This window comes from Narcine bancroftii, chromosome 3 (genome assembly GCF_036971445.1).
Source record: "Narcine bancroftii isolate sNarBan1 chromosome 3, sNarBan1.hap1, whole genome shotgun sequence".
Lineage (NCBI taxonomy): Eukaryota > Metazoa > Chordata > Chondrichthyes > Torpediniformes > Narcinidae > Narcine > Narcine bancroftii.
The window spans coordinates 152,307,639-152,334,618 of NC_091471.1; the positions used below are offsets into that span (position 1 = coordinate 152,307,639).

General features: G+C 39.1%; 1 long non-coding RNA gene across 1 annotated transcript; it reads left to right on the forward strand.

Annotated features, from left to right (window-relative positions):
* The first annotated feature begins 15,457 nt into the window (after positions 1 to 15,457).
* On the forward strand, positions 15,458 to 24,598 carry LOC138756268 (uncharacterized). Its single transcript, XR_011352930.1, has 3 exons — positions 15,458 to 15,801; positions 16,211 to 16,403; positions 23,813 to 24,598. It is a non-coding gene; the product is annotated as an uncharacterized lncRNA (long non-coding RNA).
* Positions 24,599 to 26,980: the final 2,382 nt, after the last annotated feature.

Genomic DNA, 26,980 nt, shown 5'->3' on the forward strand with positions numbered 1-26,980 from the left:
TACACTCTAGATACTGTAACTATATATATTGGTGATAGGTCTGTACTATCACATGTATGTAATTGAGATCTTAAAAAATCTCTAATCAATAGATGCCAGAAAAAAAAATAGTATTTGATAGTCTGTATTTAACTGAAAGTTATCCAAAAGAAGTGAGACTCCTCGAAAAATAAATCTTTAAAACATTTAATGCCCAATCTATACCATTCTTTAAAAGTTACATCAGTCATGGGTTTAAAGAAATAATTTGGAAAAAAAAAGGACTAGAGAGAGAGAAAATCTCATTAAAGCAAAATCCTCAAAGTATGTTTAACGACTGGAAAATCATTAATTTATTTAAAGATATAGGAAGTGAGAATCAAGAAGAGAAATGAGAAAATTTTGTTACAGAATTAGTCCAAAGAGACCCATATTGGACATTCTTGTATATAATAATATAACCAAAACATAAGATTTTGTATATTAACTGCCTAATAATAAAACCTAAAGTTTGGTAAAGCTAAACCTCCATTTTTTTTTTGTTAATAGACTTTAGTTATGCAAGAATTTTATACTTCCATATACAAGATAAGATTGAATCAAGGGAATAAAAAAAACTTAGGAATAAAAACAGGCAAAGCATGAAAAAGGTATTAAAAAATTTAGATAATATTCATTTTAATAGTTGATTCAACCAACCAATGATAAAGGGGAAACCAATTTGATAATGCCCCTTTCACATGTTTGATTAAGGTGAGAAAATTCCCTTAGAATAAGATTTTTTTAAATAATGTTTAATAATTGTTGCACCCAAATAGGTAAACTGATTTCGTCAGAGGACCTATAAGAATTTAATTGATGCTTACATCCTTTTTATAACAGTTCAACAATCTAACATTTATTATGTTGTTGAGAATAAGGGAGGCTCCCTCAGATAAAATTAAAGCCTGGGAACAGGACATACAGCATTTAATTCCTGAAGAAATTTTGAATGTAAATTTTCAAATTAGTTAATACCTTTTTCTTTATGTGCCCGCTGCTCTCTCCTCAAGTGGTCCATAGGGCTCATGTCCAAAGTCAAACTTTCTTGTTTATATGTGGACGTATCTCCTCATTGTGATCAATGCAACAATGGAGATGCTTCATTAATTCTTATGTTTTGAACATGCCAGAGTCTTGAGAAATATTGGAATGAAGTATCTCAAACTTTCTCTGCACTTTTTAAAGTTAATCTTTAAACCTAATCTTTATTTGGTATTGTTGGAAAGAATGACATAACATTCAAAGCATCTGATTTTCATGTAGTAGCTTTTTTTTTCCTCTTCTGGCTCGGCAGACAGTGTTGCTCAGATGGAGGGACGTTGCTCTGCCTACTCGTGCTCAATGGTTACGTGACATCATGTCATATTTAAATTTAGTGAAGATTAGATGCTCAGTTTCTGATTTGAATTCAAATTTTCAAATGCTGTAGGGACCATTTAAGAATTACTTTCATAATCTTTGATTTGATATGAAGGTAGAAGTGTTGACTAAGAATTTTTTGGCTTCTTTCTTGGTAGTTGGTTTAGATTTTAAAGAATAAAATATTAATACAAAGGAATTTGTTTGATTGAAAATATTGGGTGCCTTAGATGAATGATATGATTTAAGTGTAATGAATCATTCTGACTTGAACATAGTCACACTACTCTGACAATTTACTATCATGTACTCTATTTTTAGATGATAATAAAAATATTGATAAACAAAATATGCAGCAGATGATGCTACTTTAATGTGTGAACTCAGTAGAACAAGACACCCAAAACAAACTTGTAATTGTCCTGTTTTATGAGCATATGTTGAACAGATATGAAAGTCAGTGTTATCCTATGAATCTTCTATTCTGTTTAAAAACCACTTAATATGTAGGTTTCAAACCTAAAATAATAAAGAATGAAAATTATTGAAACAGGAAACTATTACATGATGCATCTGATGCAAGGATCGACAACGAGATAGACAACAGACTCGCCAAGGCAAATAGCGCCTTTGGAAGACTACACAAAAGAGTCTGGAAAAACAACCAACTAAAAAACCGCACAAAGATAAGCGTATACAGAGCCGTTGTCATACCCACACTCCTGTTCGACTCCGAATCATGAGTCCTCTACCGGCATCACCTACGGCTCCTAGAACACTTCCATCAGCGCTGTCTCCGCTCCATCCTCAACATTCATTGGAGTGACTTCATCACCAACATCGAAGTACTCGAGCTGGCAGAGTCCGCAAGCATCGAATCCACGCTGCTGAAGACCCAACTGCCCATCGCCTTCCCAAAATCGTGTTCTATGGCGAGCTCTCCACTGGCCACCGAGACAGAGGTGCACCAAAGAAGAGGTACAAGGACTGCTTAAAGAAATCTCTTGGTGCCTGCCCCATTGACCACCGCCAGTGGGCTGATCTTGCCTCCAACTGTGCATCTTGGCACCTCACAGTTCGGCGGGCAGCAACCTCCTTTGAAGAGGACCGCAGAGCCCACCTCACTGACAAAACACAAAGGAGGAAACACCCAACTCCAACCAACCAATTTTCCCTTGCAACCGCTGCAACCGTGCCTGCCTGTCCCACATCGGACATGTCAGTCACCAACGAGCCTGCAGCAGACGTGGACATACCCCTCCATAAATCTTCATCCGCAAAGCCAAGCCAAAGAAAAGAAGAATTTCATCAATGAAATTATTCCTTCATTTAAAAAAATCTAGCATTTCATACAGTCCACTGCACAACCTAAGGTTGTCCAAAAACACATTACAGCCAATGGACTTGTGTATCATCAGTAAATTTGTATGCAGCAATTTTTCAAAGCATAAATTTAATAACAAACAGAGAATATATTTAAAATGTCTGAATTGAGGATAGATATTGGCCAAGACAATATCTTTTTTTTTCAATGAAGTGGTGTGTAAGAATCTTTTGCATTCACAAGATTGTCTTATAGAGCCTTAGATAAATGCTTCATTCTAAAGATGATACTCCCTCAATTCTGCAGTGGAGTGTCAGTCAAATGCACAAGTTTAAATCTGTAGGAATTCAGACTGCTACACAAAATGGCTAAATGAGACCAGATAAGAACAATCATGCCTTTGTCTGCAGCCTGATTAGCATTCTCCCATTCTGAGGGATTTATAATGCATATTTAAGGGTATATTAAATTGAACTGGTTTTGCATGATCTGCTGGCTACTGGTTTTCCCCTCTCTAAGCTGGAGTAGATGAAGGCTAAAATTATGTTTGGGGGAATTTGCGAGGAATGGAAGTAAAATTTGAGGTAGTTTAACTCCATCGTGTTCAAGAGATGTTTAATTTCAAGATATTTAAAAAAGATATAAAATAAATAGTAATTGTTTGATTAAATAGCAGTTGCTTGATAAATAGGAATGTGTGCAGGGGATGTGTGTTGGGGAAAACATGGCCTTTCCTTTAAAAATCACAGGCATCAGTCTCTAGTCCATCAAGGACATCTCCCACAGGCAATGCCTTAAGAAAAAGCCTCTATCTTCAAACACCTTCACTATTCTCTTCTCACTGCTTTCATCCAGAAGAAGGTACAAGAGCCTAAGGACAAATAGCCAGTGGCACAAGGACAGCTACTTCCCTTCTGCCATCAGATTTCTGAACAGAAAATGAACTACAAGCATTACTTCTATTTCTCTTACTTTTGCACAAGTTTATTTATTTTCAAATGTAATTTTATATAAATATTTGCTCTGCAATGATGCTGGAAAACAATGAATTTTCTGACCTGTTCCCGATAATAAATACAAATTCTGATTATCTTTATTTTTCTGTTCGAAAACCCATCAAATTTAAATGTCTGTCCCTCATTAACAAATGCTGAAATATTATCGGTCTAGCTTTTGCTTTGAGCTCTCCACTGTGCAAGGGATTCTCAGCCATTTAAAAAAAAAACTCTGCTTCCCCAAATCATGACCTTGAAGCCAATTTGCTCTATTAGGCCCAAAAGCAGAGTTCACCAACAATCTGCTAGTGCACCCTACTATTTGCAAACTAGAGATAAAATGTCCAGGATCAAACAGCAACAACTATAAATGCTTCAGGAAAATCTCAGTCTGGGACTGCAACCCTGTTCTTATTAAGAATAATGTAAAATGTAAACATTTCCATTTAGTGTAAAGGCCACAGAAATCCAAAGTGAATCGATGAAAAACTTAAAGGTAGTCAAGCAACAAAAGGTTTCCCATAGAGATACAGAAAAACACTAAACTACATGTCAATAGCCAATAATACCAGTCAAGGCAAAAATAAAAGAAAGTCAGTGCAGTGCATATCCTTTTCAAAATGTCCAACAAATGCTTTCCAGCTAACAAAATACACTGGTGGTGGACACTTTGCCAAACATTTCATTTCAGTATAGCTAGTGTCCACACCTTAAGTGCCAAAATGATTGTGATATTGACTGAGGGACACTTTTGTTCTCTTGTTTTTTTTAATGAAATGTTGGGATCATTTTAAATCCACTCATGATTTCAGATAAGACACCAATTTAATGTTTCATCCAAAAGGAGAGTAGATGAACAGAAATTTGTGCAATTTATTCATTCATGATCACTTCTAATGTATTCCATTGAAGTCAAAATCTCAGAGAATGGAATGAATTTCAATTAGCACCAACAACCTGCCAGATAGTTTGATGAGCTAACTCTAGTGAACAGCTAACTTCTACCTCATTATCTTGTAGTGTTTGCTATTTTCAGGTTCAGTGGTGGGACTATATAAAGGGTTTCATTTCCAAGATTGCAATGGCAAAGAATTGTCCTAGATTTCAGATCCCATTCAGATCTCATCGAGAACCTATGCTGCTAGTACAGTAATCTGTTTGACACCCCCCCATCAAAAAAAATTACAAGATACATTGATTACATCATTTATTCAATGCCAAAAATTTACTGAAAATAATTTTCAGCCTTTCATTTCATAAAATCCTCAAGAATCGTAATTTATCAAGGCAATTCGAAAAGCTTTGATCAGAAAATTACTCAATATGTGCTATGTCCCCTCTATGCTGCTTGTTAGAAATGGAGATAATCATTTATTTTTTCCATAATTCACAACTTTAGGTGTTCAAAGACAGTGAGAATAGAATTATATTTCAATATTCATTGCTGTTTCACAAAAACAGTCATTCTTCCAGATGGCACACTTCTCCCACCCCCATTTTCTGATAACCACTGTAAATGACAAATACCCTCTTCAAATGGGTCACTTGCTTAATAAAGAATCACCTCAGTTGGTACCCAGGTTTCTAGGTTTGACATTAGATGTATTTCAGATAGTGGATGAGCTAGGAATAGAGGGTGCCTATTATGTTCTTGAACAGATTTGTCAAGCAAAAATGCAGGTGGGATTGGCCACCAATTCATTTATTGGTCTATCCTTGTACAAGCAATAATTTCTGAATGGAATTCCATGTTTTTCAACTTTGCCCATTTCTATAAATGTGCAAAATGCCAGAAGTCATAGAATGATAAAGGAAACAATTTATTTTAGTGATTTCACTGAGGACCACAAAACCAGAGAGAAATTTTCAGCTCTTTTTCAAATATCGACAAGGAATGTTTTAGTTCCTCCTAACCAAAAAGAGGGCCTGCATGTGAGAAGCAAGATATGAGCTAACCCCTGAAAGGAATCATGACTAAATGAACAGTCATTTATTGAACTGAGTCACCCAGACTAGAAAGATCAAGGATCAGGTGGACAAAATCATGGGAGGAATAAACTGGGTGAACACAGAGAATCTTTTGCCAAAAGGAGGAGAATCGGTAACCAGACGACATTAGTTTAAGGTGAGGAGAGAGAGAGTTAATAGGAACCTGAAGGATAACTTTTTTTGCACAGAAGGAGGTGAGTGTACAGAACAGGCTGCTGGAAGAGGTGGTTGAGACCAGAACTAATGCAACAAATAAGAAAAACAGAACTGTTCTATGGAAAGGAACGTTTTAGAAGGTTATGGTCCAAATACAGACGGGTGGGACATTTTGGTCGGTGCCGGCAAGTTTGGCGGAAGGGCCTCTTTCTATGACTCTATGTCTTATGATTCAGGGATTTTGTCAGTGATGAATTAGATCTGACCTCGGTGCCATCTGTTAGAGTTTGCATTTTCTCCTTGTGGCCATAAAGCTTTTCTCTGGGTGCTCTGCTTTCCTCCCACTTCCAAAACCACACAGGTTGGTAAGTTAATTGGCCACTGCAGTCTTGTGCAGATAAGTATAGACTCTGGAGAATAAAAATGGGTTAGAACAGGAAAAGTGAAACTGGTTGGCATGATCTCTGTGGGCTGGAGGATAAGGTTCCATGCTGGATCTCTCTATAACTCCATGACCTTTAGTAAATGACATTTCTAACCATACCTCAACCACAAATTCAGCATCATGAACAATACAATTTTGCTCAAAAAAACATGATCAGGGTCATTCAACATTTGCACATTTCTTCGAAGGCACCAGATTTGAATGTTGTAGATGCATTTTTAGTTTAAAACCTTCGCGTAAAGGTTTAATATCTTATTTATAATGAAATGGGATGCTTTATGTCAGCCTCGATACACAAAATTAAGACCACTTGGGAACAGGATTTAAATTTGTCCTTGTCGGAAAAAATCTGGGATTCACGTCTTTAGGTCAGTCATTTTGTGCCCACCATTGTTTATTACAATTTAAGGTTGTACACAGGGCCCATATTTCCAAAGCCAAATTATCCATTATTTATCCTGATGTAAACACATGTTGTGAGTGATGAGGCCTCTTTAATTCATATGTTTTTTGTCCTGTCTTAGTCTTGAAAGGTACTGGAAGAAAATTTTCCAAACTTTATCTTTAATATTGAATATAAAGTTAGAACCAAATCCTTTTGTAGCTCTTTTCGTGATAACGGGAGAAGATGATGTTCTGTTGACTCCAAATAAATGTCATATCTTGTCTTTTACTTCTCTGGTGGAAGGGTGCAGTCCCATCTACTCATGCTCAGTGGCTGAAAGATGATATGTTTAGAAAAGATATGTTATGCAATCAATAATTCTAGCATAAGGCTCCAAATGTTGTGGGGACCATTATTGAATTATTATCACAATATTTAGAAATATTTTTATCATCTGAGTTTTGTTTTTTTTTTCATTTCACTTTTAGGATTGAAGTTTATTGTTGTTTCTCTCTGCCATGCAATACTGTTAGGGGGATGAAGTTTTGACTGGCATTTGATTTTTGAATTTTGTTTTGTTTTTTTTTGTCTTTGCATATTATATTTGCTTTTGCTATGATATTATGGATGTGATGCAATATGTTGATTTGTGTAATTTCTTACTTGCATTTTGCATTCCATATCTACTGGCTTGGTTTTTTTAATGTATAAAATCAATCAAAACTAAGTAGCCCTGTAAATGCTTAAAAAACCTAATAATTGTATTTCAGAATTGTGGTTCATTGGGTTTTTTTTTTGTCTTCAGCTCTAAAGGTCTCATTGATATTGAGTGACTGTTTTTAGCTCAGTTAATAAGGTAGACATAGTGATGAGCACCTGCAGCTAAAGAACTAAACATCTAGAATTCATGTTCCTGGAGATAAAGTTTCAGCAGGCTGAAAGTGTCTTTTGGTGAATTATCTTGGAACGGTCATTTAGATGTTTATTACACAAGCCTAGTTAGAAATAGGATGAAAAATGAATACTGTGCCAAACAGAGCATTGCAGCATCTCTCACAAGGTAGGAACTGTCACACATGACTAAGAACAAAAGGCAGCTTTGAAGGCAAAATTATATCAGGTATTACTACTGCATACTTGTGCAATGCTGGACTGACACAAATGATCTTTCAGACTGTGTGTTTAGTGATCAAGTCAAAAAGGGAAATTCTATTATATGTACTATACATCAACCAAGGGTTTATTTCACAACAAACCTGCAATAATCAGAGCATAATCATGAATTTTCTGCTTAAGATCCATCATACTGTAGAGACATGGAGTACAGTGCCTATTTCCATCTGTTCCTGGAGTAATCCTGACACAATACTGCAATTAACCAGCTCTCTATCTCACCAAATATTTCAAAGTTAATCTACTAATTGAATTTTAAATTTACATTTTATATATTTTTTTAATTCAGTCATACAGCATGGTAACAGCCCTTTCAGTCTGTGAGCCCATGACACCCAATTACACTCAATTGCTGTGCAACCCCACTACATTTTAAATGATGGGAGGAAACCGGAGCACCTGGAGGAAACTTGAGCAGAAATGGGGAAAACATGCAAACTCCTTACATACACTGCTGGATACAAACCTAACCCTATGATCTGAATTCTTCCAATTTCTGGTTTGTCATCTGTTTCAGGAAATTCAGATCACAGCCGCATACTATTATAGGATACATGGTTTAGCCACCTTGAGGCTATTGATCAGAAATACATTTGGTAATTGCTTTGATAGAAACTACTCACCTAATTTTATTGGTGCAATAATAAAGTCTTACGAGGAAATGGTCTCTTTCAGTAAACAGACAGAGCAATGACATGGAATGAGGAAAAATCATTTATTTTATATGCATTTCCAAAGTTTATTTGCTAAAACAATACAAAAGAAAGTCTTGGGTCTACATAATATCAGGGCATCACTATCCACATTATAGCCAATAAAATAATTTTAACCAATGTCGAAAAACTATTTACACATAGTGGTGTCCCATCGGTAGCAATTTAATGTCCTGTTAAAACAAAATGGCGGTACTGCTGGAGCTGCTATAAGAGCAGGGAGCAAAGTTACAGTGCTCCTCTTTGGGGTCCAGCTGCCCTGCCTGATTGCTATCAGCTTCATAAAGGCTTTAAATGGCCTGCTAAAGGAGCCAGCAGTGGTTTATTTTAAAGTCCTGTGACCACGGGGTCTGGGTCCAAGATTAGTATGTTGCATAACATTATTAAATTGGTCCCAATTATAATTTCAGAGGTGATGGCACTTGACACCTACCCCACTGAGAAAATCAACCTAATTTTTTTTTTTTTTCGTTCCACCAAAGTTCTGATGGATCTCCAGAGGAAATTGTGGAGTTGTCTGAAAATGTGTCCTTGATTCACACTGCCAATGCCCATTTCTTTTCCTCACGCCAGGTCTTATGTTCAGATGACTTTAAAATTTTATGTACTACCCCACCCAGTCTGGACACATGGTTCATGCTGTGACCAATATAAAATTGGTTTCTTGGTGGAATTGTTGCCAAAAGAAATGTTCAGAGGCATCAAGTTGAAGAGGTTCTCGTTATATACCATAAGGTGGATCTGGATATGCAGTTGCTTGTCCAAATGTCAGTCATAAATAACGATGGCAATTTGAGTTGATCTGAAAAATTTAAAAATATTAAACAGAACAGCTGTGATTTAAAAAATTTGCTAAAAGATATAGGCACCAAAACTCCCTTTTATTGGCAAGAGGGAGATTTTTTATTTCTCCACTACCTGACAAAAGCAGCATGTCAAAATTTATTGTGACCACACTTGCTTGAGAAATGTTTCATGGGCATTTTTCTTCACACAATGCTTCATAGTGTCAGCAGTAACATTTAGGAGAAGCAATGTGTAACATTTAAAAACAATCTTTCTGTCAAATAGCTGAATTCTCTTGGTCTTGTAGTATTCCAAGGACGAGTTAACTCAGAGCTGTCTGTCCATCACCCAATGGTGGGAATTTGAGTACAATACCCTGACCAGCAAGTCACATGTGATATAAGGAATTTCTGCATAATACTGTATTCATTTAAGTGCCCCTATGTGCAACATTAAAGATGCATTAACTGATTTAAAATAATCAAGCCAAAGATGCATATAAAAATAACTGCACCAAATGGAATTTCTACCCTTTAGTGTGCAGTTCCGTGTATTACAATAGTGTAATAATAGAATTCCCCTTCTGAGTATACTTTTGAATTTGAGAATTTATTTTGAATATTTTATTTATATTTTTTAAAGCCAAACATGCAATCAACAAGAAAATAAATATTTCAAATACAGAACAGAGCTAGTGATCTTTGATACATCATGTCTACAATCCCTCATCCCACGCTCCCAAAGAAAGGACAAAAAGAGAGAATTAGTAAAGAAAGAAATCCCGCGGAAGAGAGAGAGAAAAATTGTCGCAGATCTGTCGTCTACTCCACAGGCTTCAAATTTCCATGACTGACCTAGATCTTGAGGGTGGGGGGGGGGGGGGTAGGGGTGGGGCGCAGCTAAAGATTTGCACCCACGTTCTTTAAATATGGCCGCCATATGTTTAAAGCCATGCCACATTCCGATGAGTTATACCTAAATGTGAATCAGACTTCCAAGTAATGAAGTAATGATGTTAATCCTTCCAATTGATTACTACTTTGTCATCTGAATCTTGACGACGGGGACAGAGGAGAACTTTTCACCCTGTACCGCCTCAAACCAGCACACTTTGACTTGTCGGTCCCAGAAATGGTCTTACCTCCAGTACGTAGAGGTCAACCACTGAAGCAGTAGACCTCACCCATGAGGCATAGTGAGACCATAGACATCTGTTCTGGATGGGGAGGGGGGGGGAATTGTGTGGCAATACATATAATTGCAGTGGTGTATGGGTCCCGCTTGTCATGAGTGGTCAATGGAGCAGCCGTGGCAAAGATGGCATCATGGATCCTTCTCTTCTGGTACAAACCGGAAGTACACGTACACGCTTACATCAGTGTGACACGAGTTCCAGTATGCGAGGGGTGGGTTCCGGATGGCCTTAAATACTGCAGCACAAACTTCAAAGTAAATCAGTTGTCCTTAATGAGTTCACAGCCTGCTGTCTTAGTTCTTTTTTGGTGCGCTCACTCACAACCCACAACAGGTGACAAATGTCATCTGTACTGCCGAATGATCATCTTTTAAGTTTGGAAGTTATAAACCTCCCACCTCATAGTTCCATGTTATTTTTTTTCTATAGAGACTAGTCAGTTTACTTTTTCAAAGAAACATTTTGATATTTACTTAAATCCTGAAAAAACCTCAGAGGCAATGGTATGGGCAGTGTCTGAAAGAAATATTGTACTCTTGGAAATATATTCATTTTTACACTATTGTCTCCACCAACTAGCATAATTGGCAGAGCCATCCACCTGTTCAAATCTTCAACATTTTTAGGCAAGGGGAGATAATTTAATTTATGTAAATTCTCTAAATTGTTATCTAATCTATTCTCTAAATATTTTAGCCCATTTAGCAGCCACTTAAATTGAGTGCTTCTTTGACATTGGCTATAATCCCCACCCGTAAGCGGCATAATTTTGCTTTTATTCTAATTTATTTTATAACCTGAGACTTTTCCATAATCTTCCAGTTTTGAGTACAATTTTTGTAAAGAAGTTGCTGGTTCTGTCAAATATATCAATACATCCTCTGCAAATAAATTAATCTTATACTTCTTCTGGTTGACCCTGAATCCTTTAATGTCTGGATCTTGCCAAATTGCTTCCACCAACGATTCTATAGCCAAAATAAAAGAGCAGGAGATAATTAACATCCTTGTTTACTAGATCTGGTGAATGGAAATGCTGGAGAAATTTGTCCATTAGGCACAACCTTGGCTTAATGTCCTAATCTAATTCAAAAAAATTTCCCCTAGTCCAAATCTTTCCCGCACTTTAAATTAAAAAAAATCTCATTCCAATCTATCAAATATTTTGTTTTTCTGCATCCAGGGCCACACCTACATTCAAATCAGTCTCATTTGAGCCAGATGGATTATGCTAAGTAACTTTCTTACATTATCAGCAGACTGTTTTACACAAAGCCTGTTTTATCAATATTTATTAATTTCAGCAGAATTTGAAAATCTTAAACAAAGGATAATGATATGATCTCAAATTTATTATCATATGATGTACATTGTGTAATGCATATATGAATTGAAATTATTATTTGCTGGCAAACAGGTACTTTGTGGAAAAAATGACAATAATAAACAATAAATTTTTAAAAATGGATAACAAATATTCATCATTACCACAGTGCAAGAAAAGGGGTAGCAGTACAATAGTGAAGACAGAGGTAAAACACAAAAGTTCACAGACCTTGTTGTTGATGTAAAAACACAATACTGGAGAAACTCAGCAGCTAACCCTGGACCTGGCTGCCTATCCAATGGAGCTCCCAACATATTGCCTGCCAGCTCCAACCCTGGCACCACCCACTACCCACCAGAGCTCCCAATGTGCTGGCCACCAACTCCAAACCTAACCCCAGCCACCTACTCACTAGAGTTCCCAAGGCATTGGTCACCAACTCCAACCATGGCCTAACAGAACTCCTGATGTCTCAGCCACTTGTATTTTTTAAAATTATTTTTATGAACACTTTGACCTGCTGAGTTTCTTCAGCATAGTGTTTTTATAATAGTGCAGACACTTCTTTTATGGTTGCAGAGCTCGTTGAAAGAACCAAAGGCTTGTTGATCCAAACCAAGGCTTTTATTAGCAAAAGACAGGAGCTCTTCACAGGTGGCTGACCAGTCCGGAATGATCCGACCTGGCTAGGGACACAACCCTTTAAGGCCCAGACAGTAGGTGTGGCTAAGCTCTCATTACACTCTAAATACTGTAACTATATACATTGGTGATAGGTCTGTACTATCACATTCACCCCTTTTTGGAGAACTGACCCTGGGGTGGATGGGCTGAAAAGGGAGAAGGGAAGGAAAAAAAATGAGGGATAGAATGAATGGAAGGGGTATGTTAAGGACTGTAGCGGTCAGGGGGTCTGACCATCTGGCGTCACCGCCGTGGTGCCGGGATTGGGGTCGCTGGAGTGGTGTCGCCAGCGGACTCGTCGGGTGCGACCGCTCCTTCACTCAATTCTCCAGCTGTGTTGTCGGCAGGGTGGCCTGGGTCGTTGGGGTGCTGTTGGTCTTTCTGTTCTGGCACGGGGCTTGGGGAATAAAGAGTTGGGGAAGGTTGGGTTGGGTGGGTTGCTGGGCCTACCGCGTCCTGAGCTAGGTCCCGCACTGAAACAGTGTCCTCCCGCCCGTCTGGGAACTCAACGTAGACGTAATGCGGGTTCGCGTGGAGTAGAGTCACTCGGTCAACCAAGGGGTCGTTCTTTGAATGCCGGACATGGCGTCGCAAAAGGACAGGGCCAGGGATGGTGAACCATGCCGTTACAGTGGTTCCTCATTCGGATTTCCTCAGGAAAAGGAACATCCTTTCGTGGGGGGTGGCATTTGTTGTGGTACATTGGAGGGAGCGGATGGAGTGTAAGGCACTAGTGAGAACCTCCTGCCAGTGAGAGGTGGGGAGACCTTTAGACCAGAGAGCCAGTGTAACCGCTCTCCAGGTGGTGGCATTCTCCCTCTCGACCTGGCCATTACCGCATGGGTTATAGCGGATGGCAGTCTCTTCAATCTGAGGCGCCTGCAAGCTCACACCAAGACACAAGAGAAACTTGTCCGTGAACTACTCTTTGCAGATGATGCCGCTTTAGTTGCCCATTCAGAGCCAGCTCTTCAGCGCTTGACGTCCTGCTTTGCGGAAACTGCCAAAATGTTTGGCCTGGAAGTCAGCCTGAAGAAAACTGAGGTCCTCCATCAGCCAGCTCCCCACCATGACTACCAGCCCCCCCACATCTCCATCGGGCACACAAAACTCAAAACGGTCAACCAGTTTACCTATCTCGGCTGCACCATTTCATCAGATGCAAGGATCGACAATGAGATAGACAACAGACTCGCCAAGGCAAATAGCGCCTTTGGAAGACTACACAAAAGAGTCTGGAAAAACAACCAACTGAAAAACCTCACAAAGATAAGCGTATACAGAGCCGTTGTCATACCCACACTCCTGTTCGGCTCCGAATCATGGGTCCTCTACCGGCACCACCTACGGCTCCTAGAACGCTTCCACCAGCGTTGTCTCCGCTCCATCCTCAACATCCATTGGAGCGCTCACACCCCTAACGTCGAGGTACTCGAGATGGCAGAGGTCGACAGCATCGAGTCCACGCTGCTGAAGATCCAGCTGCGCTGGATGGGTCACGTCTCCAGAATGGAGGACCATCGCCTTCCCAAGATCGTATTATATGGCGAGCTCTCCACTGGATCGTATTATATGGCGAGCTCTCCACTGGCCACCGTGACAGAGGTGCACCAAAGAAAAGGTACAAGGACTGCCTAAAGAAATCTCTTGGTGCCTGCCACATTGATCACCGCCAGTGGGCTGATAACGCCTCAAACCGTGCATCTTGGCGCCTCACAGTTTGGCGGGCAGCAGCCTCCTTTGAAGAAGACCGCAGAGCCCACCTCACTGACAAAAGGCAAAGGAGGAAAAACCCAACACCCAACCCCAACCAACCAATTTTCCCTTGCAACCGCTGCAATCGTGTCTGCCTGTCCCGCATCGGACTGGTCAGCCACAAACGAGCCTGCAGCTGACGTGGACTTTTTACCCCCTCCATAAATCTTCGTCCGCGAAGCCAAGCCAAAGATAGCTGGTGGTCCTGCTTGAAGCGATACCACACTCCAGAAGGTACTGTTTCAGCTCTGCGCTCATGAATGAGGACCCCTTATCACTGTGGATGGAATTGGGGTACCCAAAAAGGGCGAAGATACTGTGAAGGGCCTGTATCACTAAGGTGGCGGTGGTATCTGGGCAGGGCACAGCGAACGGGAAGCAGGAGTACTCGTCGATGGCCGTAAGGATGTAGTTATTATGGTTGGTCGACGGTAGGGGCCCCTTAAAGTCTACGCTAAGACGCTCGAAGGGGCAGGTGGCTTTGATAACGTGGGAGTTCACGGGATGGAAGAAGTGGGGCTTGCATTCAGCGCACACCGAACAGGCTCGGGTCGTGGAGCGAATCTCCTCAACTGTGTAGGGTAGGTTGCGTGCCTTCACAAAGTGGGCAAACCTAGTGACCCCTGGATGTTCTCGTAGACTCTCAAGGACACCATAGACAGCAATGCTGTTAGATGCTGGTTATCCTCCTCCACCTCAATGAGCCTTAGGAAGTTTTCAAAGTTCAACAGCCAGAACTTAAAGGCTTTGAAGGCTGTAGCTGACTGTGGGTCGATGTCAAGTTTTTCTGGCCGAGTCAGACACTCCATCCCGTTTTAAAAAAATCTTTTTGCTAATAAAATTGTAGAGCTCGTCGAAAGAACCAAAGACTTGTTGATCCAAACCAAGGCTTTTATTAGCAAAAGACAGGAGCTCTTCACAGGTGGCCGACCAGTCCGGAATGATCCGACCTGGCTAGGGACACAACCCTTTAAGGCCCAGACAGTAGGTGTGGCTAAGCTCTCAGCCAATCGCTGTAAGCACAGTCATTACACTCTAGATACTGTAACTATATACATTGGTGATAGGTCTGTACTATCACAATGGTGTCCCCGATAAATGTAACAATGGGAATTTCGAGAGCCCAATAGCCATTGGAAATAAACTATACTAAAACGTAGGAGTCTTCAGGTTCGGTACCTTCTGCCTAAAGGGAGTAATGAGAAGAGGTTGTAACCAGGGTTACAGACAGATGTCTTGAATGGTTTGGAAGTCAGTGCCTGTAATGGATCTGGCTGTATATTCTTCCTTCTGCAACCAAGGCTGTGATGCAAACAGTTAGTATATTTTCTACAGGGTATCTTCAGAAGCTTTAAAGATTATTTGAGGACATATCAAATCTAAGAATATACACATCTAAGAAAGTAAAGGTGTCGATGCACTTTCTTCACGATTGCCTTAATGTGCTGGCTCCAGGAGAAATCTTCTGAAATATGCATTCCCAGGAACTTGAAGGTACTGACATTCACTATCTTGGTCTCAATGGCACAGACAGGTTTGTGGTCCTTCAGTCTCCATTTCATAGAATCAACAGTATGATCCTTGGATTTGAACATGTTAAGAGCAAGGATGGTGTTCTGGCACCACCTGACCAGGTTCTTGGTCTCCATACATCTTTCTTCTTTATGAATGCATTGTCATGCTGCTTACCTTTAGAATGTTCAAAAATACTTAACCTGATCAAGGTGTTGATTTTAAAATAGACAAATGCTATAATTGCAGAGCTGGATAGATGGAAGAAAAGCTGGAGGGTCTCAATGGTTCAGAGAGCATCAGGGATAGAAGTAATCAACATTTTGGATTAGAACCCTTTCTCAAGTCAAAATACTAACTCACTTTTTTTTCTCCATGCTTTTTTTTCCAGCTTCTCATTGAATTAAAAAATAGTTGATGATGATGGTGGGGGCAGAGAACAGTAATGACCATTTTGTCTCAACAAGGACAGCAGACTCTGAATATCAAGGGATATAGTTCTCTGCAAATGGAACAACTAAAGCATAATTGCAAGAGTCCACATGACACCAGTTAGTCCAGGATTCATCTGACATGACATTAAGGTGAAATTTCATCAGGGTACAATGGGTACAGAAAGTAGGTGCCATTCACCTACTCATGTTAATAGTTTTAATTACAACCAATCTTCCTCTGTTAGCTCTCTGAAGGGGTAGAGGAGAGAGGTGAAATTGAAACAAAGATTTATTTACCACGGTTTCATCTGAGCAATGTGATTGATAATTTTACAGAAACTCAAATGATCCAGGCATCAAATTATATACACTGGTAAATCACAAAATTCTGTAGAATTAAAAAGCACAAAATACTCAGCATGTTAAAGTGTGTTCAACGTTTCAGGCTTGAGCCCTTCATCAAAGTATCAAATTATACACACTCATCTGCTAAGATGACAAACAACTTTTACAGTTTAACTTAATCACTTATTGAAGTGAACTACTTTGAATTTCATTCAAACCATCTTTTGAACTCTGGATTGGAATACTGATTTGGAGACAGGCATGCAAAATCTTTCAATCTCCGAGCTTGTGATATCAACAAAGTTTTTAAAAAGTTTTAAAAGTAACACAAAATGGGATTGCTTAATTCTCTTGCAGATATAAGAAACAATTAATACTTTATTTATAAAAGTAAAAAAGCATACCAAATATTTGCAAATACATTGTTCAGACAGAATAGCATTATGTAATTTGAAAATATTTCCACTCACATTGAATGTCTAATGCATTCTTAAAATATGATGATTTTTTTTACTACTGTACTGCCATCAAGTGGCACCACTACATCAATGCTGTAGATCATACTTAGCAGGATACTTTCATCTTATTAGTTTCCCTGTGTAGAATTGATGTGGCAGGACAGAAAGTCAAGCGAAATTAATAACTACTTACCCCACAACTCAGATGTTGTCTGTAGCTCCTTTTCATTCTGTTTGTTTCCTTTTTTTTGTTGTAACCTCAAGCAGGCTCTTGAAACACCCCATATAACTCTTACCATAACACTCCTTTAAAACCTCCACACTCATTTTTGCACAATGGCCAAATATAAATTTCTATAATTGATTCATTTATTTTCTTCTTCCTATCACATTTATTATCTTTTTTTCCTCTTCATGTGTGCTAATTATACTTACATTCTTAATAACATGTTTTATGTACCTGGGAAACTGCAGCAAGGAAGATGCACATTGTCATATTCATAAGTACAATATATAAATGCAATCAACTCTTTATTCACACCTGGAGATGGCACAGTATGATAATATTTCCTCTCGTAAGATACATGAGGCTAAAAGCCATGACTGAAATACATACAGGCCTCCTCTTAAGAAAACAAGCAGTCTTACTGCCTTTTTACCAATACAGATTCAATCATAATTGGACTATGAAATAATGTTTGCACTCAATAATTTCAGTTCCGTCTGTAAGAATTTCAGTACAAAATAGAGCAGTGTGACATGGCATTATTTAAATATTAATGCTTGAACAGAAACATCTCATTCCTGCAGCATCTAGAATACCATAATCCTTATTTAGCACTGCAGTACAACAACTCTATTTCACTCCAGCTCCTTTGTGAATTGAAGAAATAAAAACCAATTGTTCTGAAAATATACAAGTCAATTAAAGTGCAATAAAGTTTGCCTGAGATGGACAAGTAATATTTAACATCCCAGTTAACATTTTTAAAATTCAGAATTCAATATACTTAATAACAAAGAGATATACCATTTTGGTAGTTCATTTATAAATATTTTAAGAGCAGTGTTTATCAAGTATATAACAAGTTACAACATGAAATTAAAAGGTTAGAAATGTGTCATTCTCATGCAACTGCAGATTTCCTGATGTAGCACTAATTATTATGAAGGCAGAGCAGTTTAGTTAATAAACATGTGTTAATTCTTGATAGCAGCATTATTAGTGTTGCCTTACTCTAGATTATATTTTCATTCTGCCACAGCAGCGCAGCCACGATAAGCTACCCACCATGATTACAAATAGGTTTGAGGCATAAATTAAGAGTTTAAATTATCACTTCCCTTCCCTGGTAATAAGAAACTCCCCTTGCAGCTATTCAGAGTGGATGTGAGAGCACTGCTATTACTTTCTTTTTCCACTTCAGTCTCTTTTTTTTTCCCCCTGCCCAGCTAAAAGGCATTGAATCATTACCAGTGCAGCAATTTGGAGGTTTGTGGGCGGGGGGGGGGGGGGGGGGGGGGGTTGGGGGTGGGAGGGGGAGGTGAGTGTGATTGAGGTGGTATCAATTTAATGATTGGCACCGGCGCCGTAGGAGTGAAATAATTATTGCAAAACGGTAAACTGAGCTAACAACTAGGATGTGGAGGGATTTGGAATGGGGAGAGCTTCAATATATTAAAAGGGAAAGTGAATTTGAAATAAAGGGTAGTGGCTTCATGGTAACAGATTGAGCTAAAATAGGTTTTAGATTATGACCTGCAGATAACCATCTATAGCCCATTGGACCAATCTTGCTTGGGTCAGCAATCAGCAGTGTATTTCTTAGAATTTATCTGATCAGCCTCAACCCATAGTAACTATATGTTATACAACGTGGTGCTGGTCTCAACAAACCTGGTCATCCATCCAAGGCACGTGTGTGGGCAACATATTGTTACAACTGCTAGAGTTGCTCTTTCACAGCTCCCTTGACCTGTGCTCAATCCTGACTGGAGCTGGCAGCGCCTCAAGCATCTGGTGATAGAACGCATCAAAGCACACCTCAGATTTTTCAGATTTCGGATTTAATGGCAGAGTACATACATGACATACCCTGAGATACCTTTATACTGTGAGCGTGGCAAAATTACCACTAATTGGTAGTGCAAAAAAAAATACACCCAACGAAAACATGCAAACAATCAAAAGTACAATTAGCAGATCACAGGGAGAGTAAAGAAAATCAATAAAATGCACAAATAAGAGTCTTTAAATTAGTCCCTGTTTGAGTTTGTTGTTGAGGAGTCTGATAGCAGAGTAGCAAGCTGTTCCTGAACCTGGTGCTGTGAGTTTTGAGGCACTTATACCTCCTTCCTGATGATAGCAGCAAGAACAGCATGTGTGCTGGGTGGTGTTGCTCTTTGACAATTGCTGCCGTCCAACAGCAGCATTCCCTGTAGATGTACTCAATAGTGGGGTGGGTTTTGTCTGTGATGTCCTGGGATATGTCCATTACCTTTTGGAGGGATTTACACTCAGGAACATTGGTGTTCTCATACCAGACCATGATGCAGCTGGTCAGCACACTTTCCACCACAACTCTTTAGAAATTTGCCAGGGTTTTTGATGTCATACCAAACCTCCACAACTTCTGACATGCTTTCTTCATGATGCCATTGCTGTGTTGGGTCCAGGAAAGATCATCTGAAATAATGACTCCCAAGAACTTAAATGTGCTTACCCACTCCACCTTCGATCCCCCAATAATCACTAGATTATATATCTCTGGTTTCCTTTCCTGAAGTCAACAACCATCTCCTTAGTTTCAGCCAGAAACCCAAGACCCATTTCACCTTCGGAAGAAATTGTTCCACAGATGATGCTGTAACCTTGACCCTTCATTCTATCCTGACTCATCTGGAGAACAACACCTCATATGTCATCCACTTCAGCTTGACATTTATTACAATCATTCCCTAAAGGCTGGTGGAGAAGCTGAGCTCACTAGGACTCCACATTTCTCTCTATAACTAGATTCTGGACTTCCCAAAAGAAAGACCAAAGTCCGTCTGGGTCGGTAGTAGAACGTTGAGTACGACCACGCTGAGCACTGGTGCAACTCAAGGCTGTATGTTCAGCCCTCTCCTGCTCACTCTACTGACTTACGACTGCATCACCAGATCCAGCTCCAACAGTGTCATCAAGTTTGCAGATGACAACAGTCGTTGGCCTCATCAGCAACAACGATGAGTCGCACTTCAGATGTGAATAATATCTTGATATGGTGTAAGAATAATGCCCTGAGCCTTAATGTGGACAAGATGAAGGAGATGATCGTGCACTTCAGGAGGACCAGGAATGGCCACCCTCCAGTACATATCAACAATTCTAGAGTGTAGAGAGTGGAGAGCACCAAGTTCCTTGGAGTTCACTTACTAGTGACATATTGTAGACATTCAACATCTCCTCACTTGTCAGGAAGATGCATCAGCATTCATGACTGAAATGAGCAAGGCTACTGGCCACCATTATGTCAACCTTCTAAAGGAGCTCTATTGAGTGTCCTGTCTGGCTGCATTACAGTCTGGTGTAGTTGCTGCAGAGAAATGGATATTGGAGGTCAAAACACAGGACCATAAGAAAGGCAAAAAGGATCACTGGAGTCACCCTCCTCCCTTTCAACTTGATTTTCCAGGATCGTTGTCTCAATAGGGTGCACAAAATCATTGAGGACTCCTTCCACCCCACACATAGCACCTTTCAGCTGTTCCCATTGGGAAAGAGATACAGGAGTATGAGAGCCAGCACCACCAGGCTGAAGAACAGCTTCTTCCCATGGGCAGAAAGGATGCTGAATGACCAAAGAGACTGTTCACACTAACCCTCTAAGACTCTCAGATTTATGAAATTTATTTATTTATTTATATGAATACTTGTCCTGCACATATATTGTCTGTCTTTGTTATGTCTGGTTGCTTGTCTGTGTGCTTTGTGCCAAGAATCAAAGAACAGTGTACAAGTGTAACCTGATGAAACAATCAGATGACAATAATCTTAACTCGAGTTGAATGCAGAGTTTGCACATTCTCCCTGTGATTTCATTGATTTCTGACAAGTTGCTTTTTTTCCCCCTCATATCTTACAGAGTTATAGGTTGGTTGGTTAAATCACAATTGTAAACTGCCCTTGGTGTGTTGGTGAACAGGAGGATCTGGGGGACTAATGGGAATGTGTGGAGAGTAAGTTAACTGTAAATATTACTGGGGTTCTAGTGGTCTATGTGCCAGCACAGACATGATATGAAATAAAATACAAATTATGCAATTAAACAACAAAGTCTGCAAGTGCTGTGATTGAGTGAAATGGAGAAACTCAGCAGGCTGTACAACATTCATAGGAAATAAAGGTTAATCAACATTTTGGGGCATGGACCCTTCATCAGGTTCAAGCAAAAACAGGTATGTACCTAAATTAAAAGATGGGGAGTAGAGAGGCAAAGGAGAAACACAGGTTAACAGGTAAGAGGTGGATACAGGTGAAAGGGCAAAAGAGAAAAAAAGTTGTGAGGTGATAGGAGAGAGGGCCAAGGGAAGCTCTTTAATAGAAGGAAGGAGTTGAAGAGCCAAAGGAGGCAAATGGTCGGAAAAGAGAGAAACTCAGGGGAGAGTTAACAGAAATTGGAGAAGTCAATGAGAATGCCAACTAGATGAAAAGTGCCAATGAAATACAAGGTTTTGTCCTTCCAATTTGCATGTAGCCCCAGTTTGGCAGTACATGAGATGATGGATTGACATGCCAGCATGGTAATAGTGTGTGCAATTGAAGTGAGTGTCTACTGGGAGGTCCTTGTTGTTACTGTGGACAGAGTGAATGTGCTCAATGAAACAATATCCCAGTCTGTGTCCACATTGCCATATTTATATTGTTACAGAATAAATTAATAAAATTATGATAAAATACATCTTAAAGGGGTAAGATTGTGAGGTTTAGTTATCAGGTCTCATTTCACAAATATCTAATTTGCCATACAAGGGTAGACTTTGGGTCTACAGTTAGCTTTACAGAGACAATGAGAAGTGATTGTTTCACAAGTAGGTGTTAATGGACCAACATATCTGAACAGTGTCCAGGCTCAAAAACTGAAAAAACCTTTGGCTGCTAGTCTGGTTGAAGTTTGTTGTCCTAAGAGGGGCCATGTGGTTTTGCAAACAGAGAGAAAACATCCATTGTTTGGGAGAGTATTCTGTAGTAGTTTGTGGTGAAGGCTGCAAGTTAGCAGATCTGCTGCATGAGCCCGTTTCAAAATGGATTTTGTGTTCTGAGTTCAGCCTATTCTAATTCTCTGTATTCAATTGCAGAGATTATGGCTAGATATTGTGTTTATCCTGGAATAGGGAGAAAGGAGAACTCCTTGGGATAATCTGAAAGAAGTTATCTTTTGGAAAAACCCAAGATGGGAAAAGTTTCTTCAGTAAGACACTTCAGTTGCTGATTGAAGGAGATCAGTTTATGTGTTCAATGAACAACAAGTATCTCTCTGAGATCAACAAAGACCTTCCTGAGAGGTAACAACAAGTTAAAGCACCAGAGCCTGGTGAATATCATATTTGTTCAAATCTGTGCACAGTATGGAAGAATGTCTAATACCAGTGAACTTGAAGAAGTGAAAAGTGAATGATTGGACAGTGAAAAAAATGTTCCTCAACACAAACATTACATACACATGAGCTTAGAATTAAAAAGGGAGTCAAGTTAGGTTAAGTTAATAGTAATAAATTAAATATTGATCTTATTATTCTGTGTATAGAAAATAAAACCAATTTTATTTAAGTAGCCATTGTCTTGGATAATTTCTGTGGCTCCTGGTTTTTTAATCCTTTGGGCTTATAACAACATTTACATGGATGCCAAGATTAAATTGAAGAGTCGGCCCTTATGTCTATTCTATATACTATTAACACAGATGAAGTAATTCCAACTCAATGCCCACAGAAATTCACACCTTATTCCACTGCTGCTTTCGGATTGGAAAGAATATCTTAAGTGTTGAGATTTTTGCTCACAAATTCAAGCCCTCTGGCTATTGATAAAACAACAAAAGAAATCCCGAACTGAGAAAGAGTAAGAGAAATGGATGTTCAAACTGCATATCAACTTTCAACACCACTGCAATGCCCAACTGAGCAAAATGAATAAGTTGAAATTTCAAACTGCCATCTTCTTTAGTGCAATCTAAAGCCAAAGCAAAATACAAGTTTTTTTAATATATATATATATATAAACAGGGATAACTCACACGTTTCTAACTAGAAACGGCTGATTGACTTTCACACAATGGAATCGCTGTCATTTTTATAACCTGGCTAACCTGAACTTTACCTGATATAATTGGAACATTATGGTTGGGAATGTTGGCATTTGGATAATTTTGCTCACATCCAAGAATTTATTTTGACAAGCATCCTCGGCAATACAAAAAAAACTTTGATATGGTTGATATTGCTGCTAATGTTCCATGCTATCCCCAATCTGCATCACCATTAGGAAATAAATAGGTACAAAAGCATCATACAGATGGAGATTTGCAATCACCTATTCAATGCCACCGGCCAAAACCAGTGTCACATCTTTAAAAGTCTTGCCCTGGAGATTTCTTTTTTCTGAATTGTAACTATATATTGCTTTCCGTTAATGATCTCTTTTCACCAAATAGGGCTCACGTGAATTCTTGGGAACACATGGCTTTCTGATTTTTTTTTTTTTTTTTTTTAAAGGGGAGAAGATGCATTCAGGTTAGCCCAATGCAAAAGCTCACAAACTACTCGTCTGTCTACCTTGATAGGCATGTCCAACATAAGCAACAACAAAAAAAAGTAATCTGCTGGAGGAGCTCAACCTGTGGAACTGCATCACTTGGAGAATGATCAACATTTCTGGCCTGAGACCTTCATCAAAACCTACCCCATCTGTCAAGGGTTTGGTTCACACATTGGTCTCATCAGTCACCTCAGAATCAGAGGACCGGAGTGGAAGCAAGTCATTCTAAATCCCAAGGGACAGCCGAAGATGATGTAATGGCAGCACACTCATGCAGCATGGAATACTTTGGGAAATGGATTCGCTGAACCTCAAATCTGTGGAGGTCCTTTTAAGGTGTACAAAATATTGAGGCAAAGAATTGCTATATTCATTATAAGATGACCAATATGATACCTAAACTGATAGCAATATAGTACTACTGTTGAATTGGAAATGCAGTTGCACATCACAAATTATTCACCTCATGTAGATTTCAAAATGCCAGAAGATGAAAGAAGAGAAATTCTGATCACATGATCCAGCCAAAAAGTAATATGCAATTGAAAGAGCTTTACTTGTTTTTGTAAATAGAGGGTAAATGAAGCTACTGATCTCAACAATTTTCCAGATTTTTATTGATTATAATTGGGGAATGCTGAATTCTCTGACAATGCAAGTTATCCTTATTGATAATTCCGCACTGCAGCCTTAGGTATTGACATAACTTTTCCATGAGGTTCATATAGCTTTATATCCAACAAAAAAACCCACATTGGACGTGATGATCAGAAATCATGGCATAAGAGTGAAGTTACTTGTTCCAGCTTCAGAAACTCTACTTCCCATCTCTAAAGTAGATGAAAACTGTATGTAGTGAGAATACTTGCTACATTTTGGTACATACACAAGGAGATAACTGGTTCTTGATCAGACTAATGATTTCTCCTCACTCTTTCGGATCGCTTCCTTTTGTAGAAATATATCATTAAATACAAATTACATCAAATCTAACTTAAAAATGAAATAGCATGCTCAATATGCAAACTAGGCCAGAAAGGGAGTTAGGTTTCGTAATTGTAAGAATCAAATCAGTGACACCAAAATACTTTTTAAAAAATCTGGGGAAACATGATTAACCAAGTAGCAAAATTTAGCTTCATACCAGAAGATAATGTCTCAATAGAGCAGTAAGTTGCTTTCACAAATAGTTTTTTTATTTAAAATGAGAACAGTTCACCGCTAATACAGCAGAATATCCCTAGGCCATCCCTACTAAAAAAAATTCTTAATAAGTTACATGATGAGATATTGGTTAGCTGTTGAAAAACTTGGTTAGGATAATGGATTGAAAGAAGGTGAAAGGGGCAGGTAAGAAGATCAGAGTCTTGGGCTTAACAATTAAAAAACAGTGGTGTTGATCGGGAAATGATTAAATTCCGGGATGATCAAATGACCAGAATTAAAGGTGTTCAGATAACAGACATTGTAGATGAACAGGTAGAAGGGTCATGGGAATATATGATTGGAAACAAGCCATTGGCCCAATTTATGTTAAATTGTATCTTTATGTATACATGTGATTATATTCTGGATATTATGTGTGTGTGCCATGGATCTGGAGAAATGATGATATTGAACAAATTTGAGACCAGCCGACAATCAATCTTCCATTGGCACTGACCCCATTTTATTCTTCCGACATTTTCAATGATACTTTCTCGACTCTTACCCTGCACCTGCAACACAAGGGGCTGTATTTATTTTAAGTTTATTTATTATCCGATTCCACAAGTACAACCTCATGAACCAATGCTCTCTGGGCGTCAGTGTAAAACACACTTACAAATATTACACACATACAGCAAACAATACATATGCACTGTTCACATTATACAAACATTGAAATAAATAAATATTTCTGTTATAGTCCTATGGATTGACATCTGATCCAATGCTATACAGCAATTTGTAGCATGAATAAAAACTCTCACAGCTCAAAGGAGAACATGCACTTTTATTAGCTTGTAACTGAGGGCAGGATCATGCAGTGGTCTTCAGAAGGGCTAAGGGTTTAAGCAGGAAATCAGATTTAAATATGGGTAGATGGGGGCAGAGCCAGCCACCAGTACAACAGACCACCAGTTCACTGCACAACTGTACCACACTGTGATGCAGCTGCCAGGATACTCTCGATAGAGCTCCTGTGAAAGTTGACAGGATGATTACCAGGACCCTTGCCTGCCACAATCTCCTAAGGAAGTGCCATTGCTTTTAAGCCTTCCTGACAAGTGAGGAGATGTTTTGGGTTCAGGATTGGTCACTCCTTATGTGGACTCTGGTGAATTTGGTGCTCTCTGCTACCAAACTAATAGGGGTCATCCCAGACCTTCTGAAGTCCACAGTCATCTTTGTCTTGTCTACTTTGAAACTCAGGTTGTAATTTAAACTGGAAAATTATCATACCAACATATCTTTGGGAGGAAACCCATGCAGTTATAAGAAAAATGTGCAAAATCTATACAGTCAGGATTGAACCCTGATCTCTTGACGCTTTGAGACAGCAACTCTACTCACAGTACCTCAATGTGATGCTTTGAGGATGTGAAGAAATGTTATGAAATTAAAGAGCAATCTGCTACAACTGAATACCCATAAATTGTTTCATGCTTTAACCAGCAAAACTTAAGATGAGGAGCAGAGCCAAAAGAGAATCAGATCTCCTGATTGAGTAGGTGCCATGGGCACATCACTGATTTTTCTCCTTCACTTGCCAAGGACAAAATGAATCTGCCCCAGAGTCAGAATCTCAGAGGGTTACTTGAAGACAATCCTGTTGCCACACTAACAGAGAAGATACTTTGCAACTTTTGGTCTGAAAACCTCTTTTGACACTTCTGGTTTTGAAAATGAAGTTCAGCTTGTCTGGTGCACAGAAAATTTTAGTGAACTGCTTAAACATTCAAAGGATTATTTTTTCTGCAACAACGTGGTAAATAGAACCATTGAAGCATAGAACACTATGGCACAGAAAACAGGCTGTTTGGCCCATCTAGTCTGTGCTGAAGCATCATTCTGCTAGTCCCATTGAGCTGTATACAGTCCTTAACCCTCCTGAACTCTCCCATCCATGTATCTATCCAATT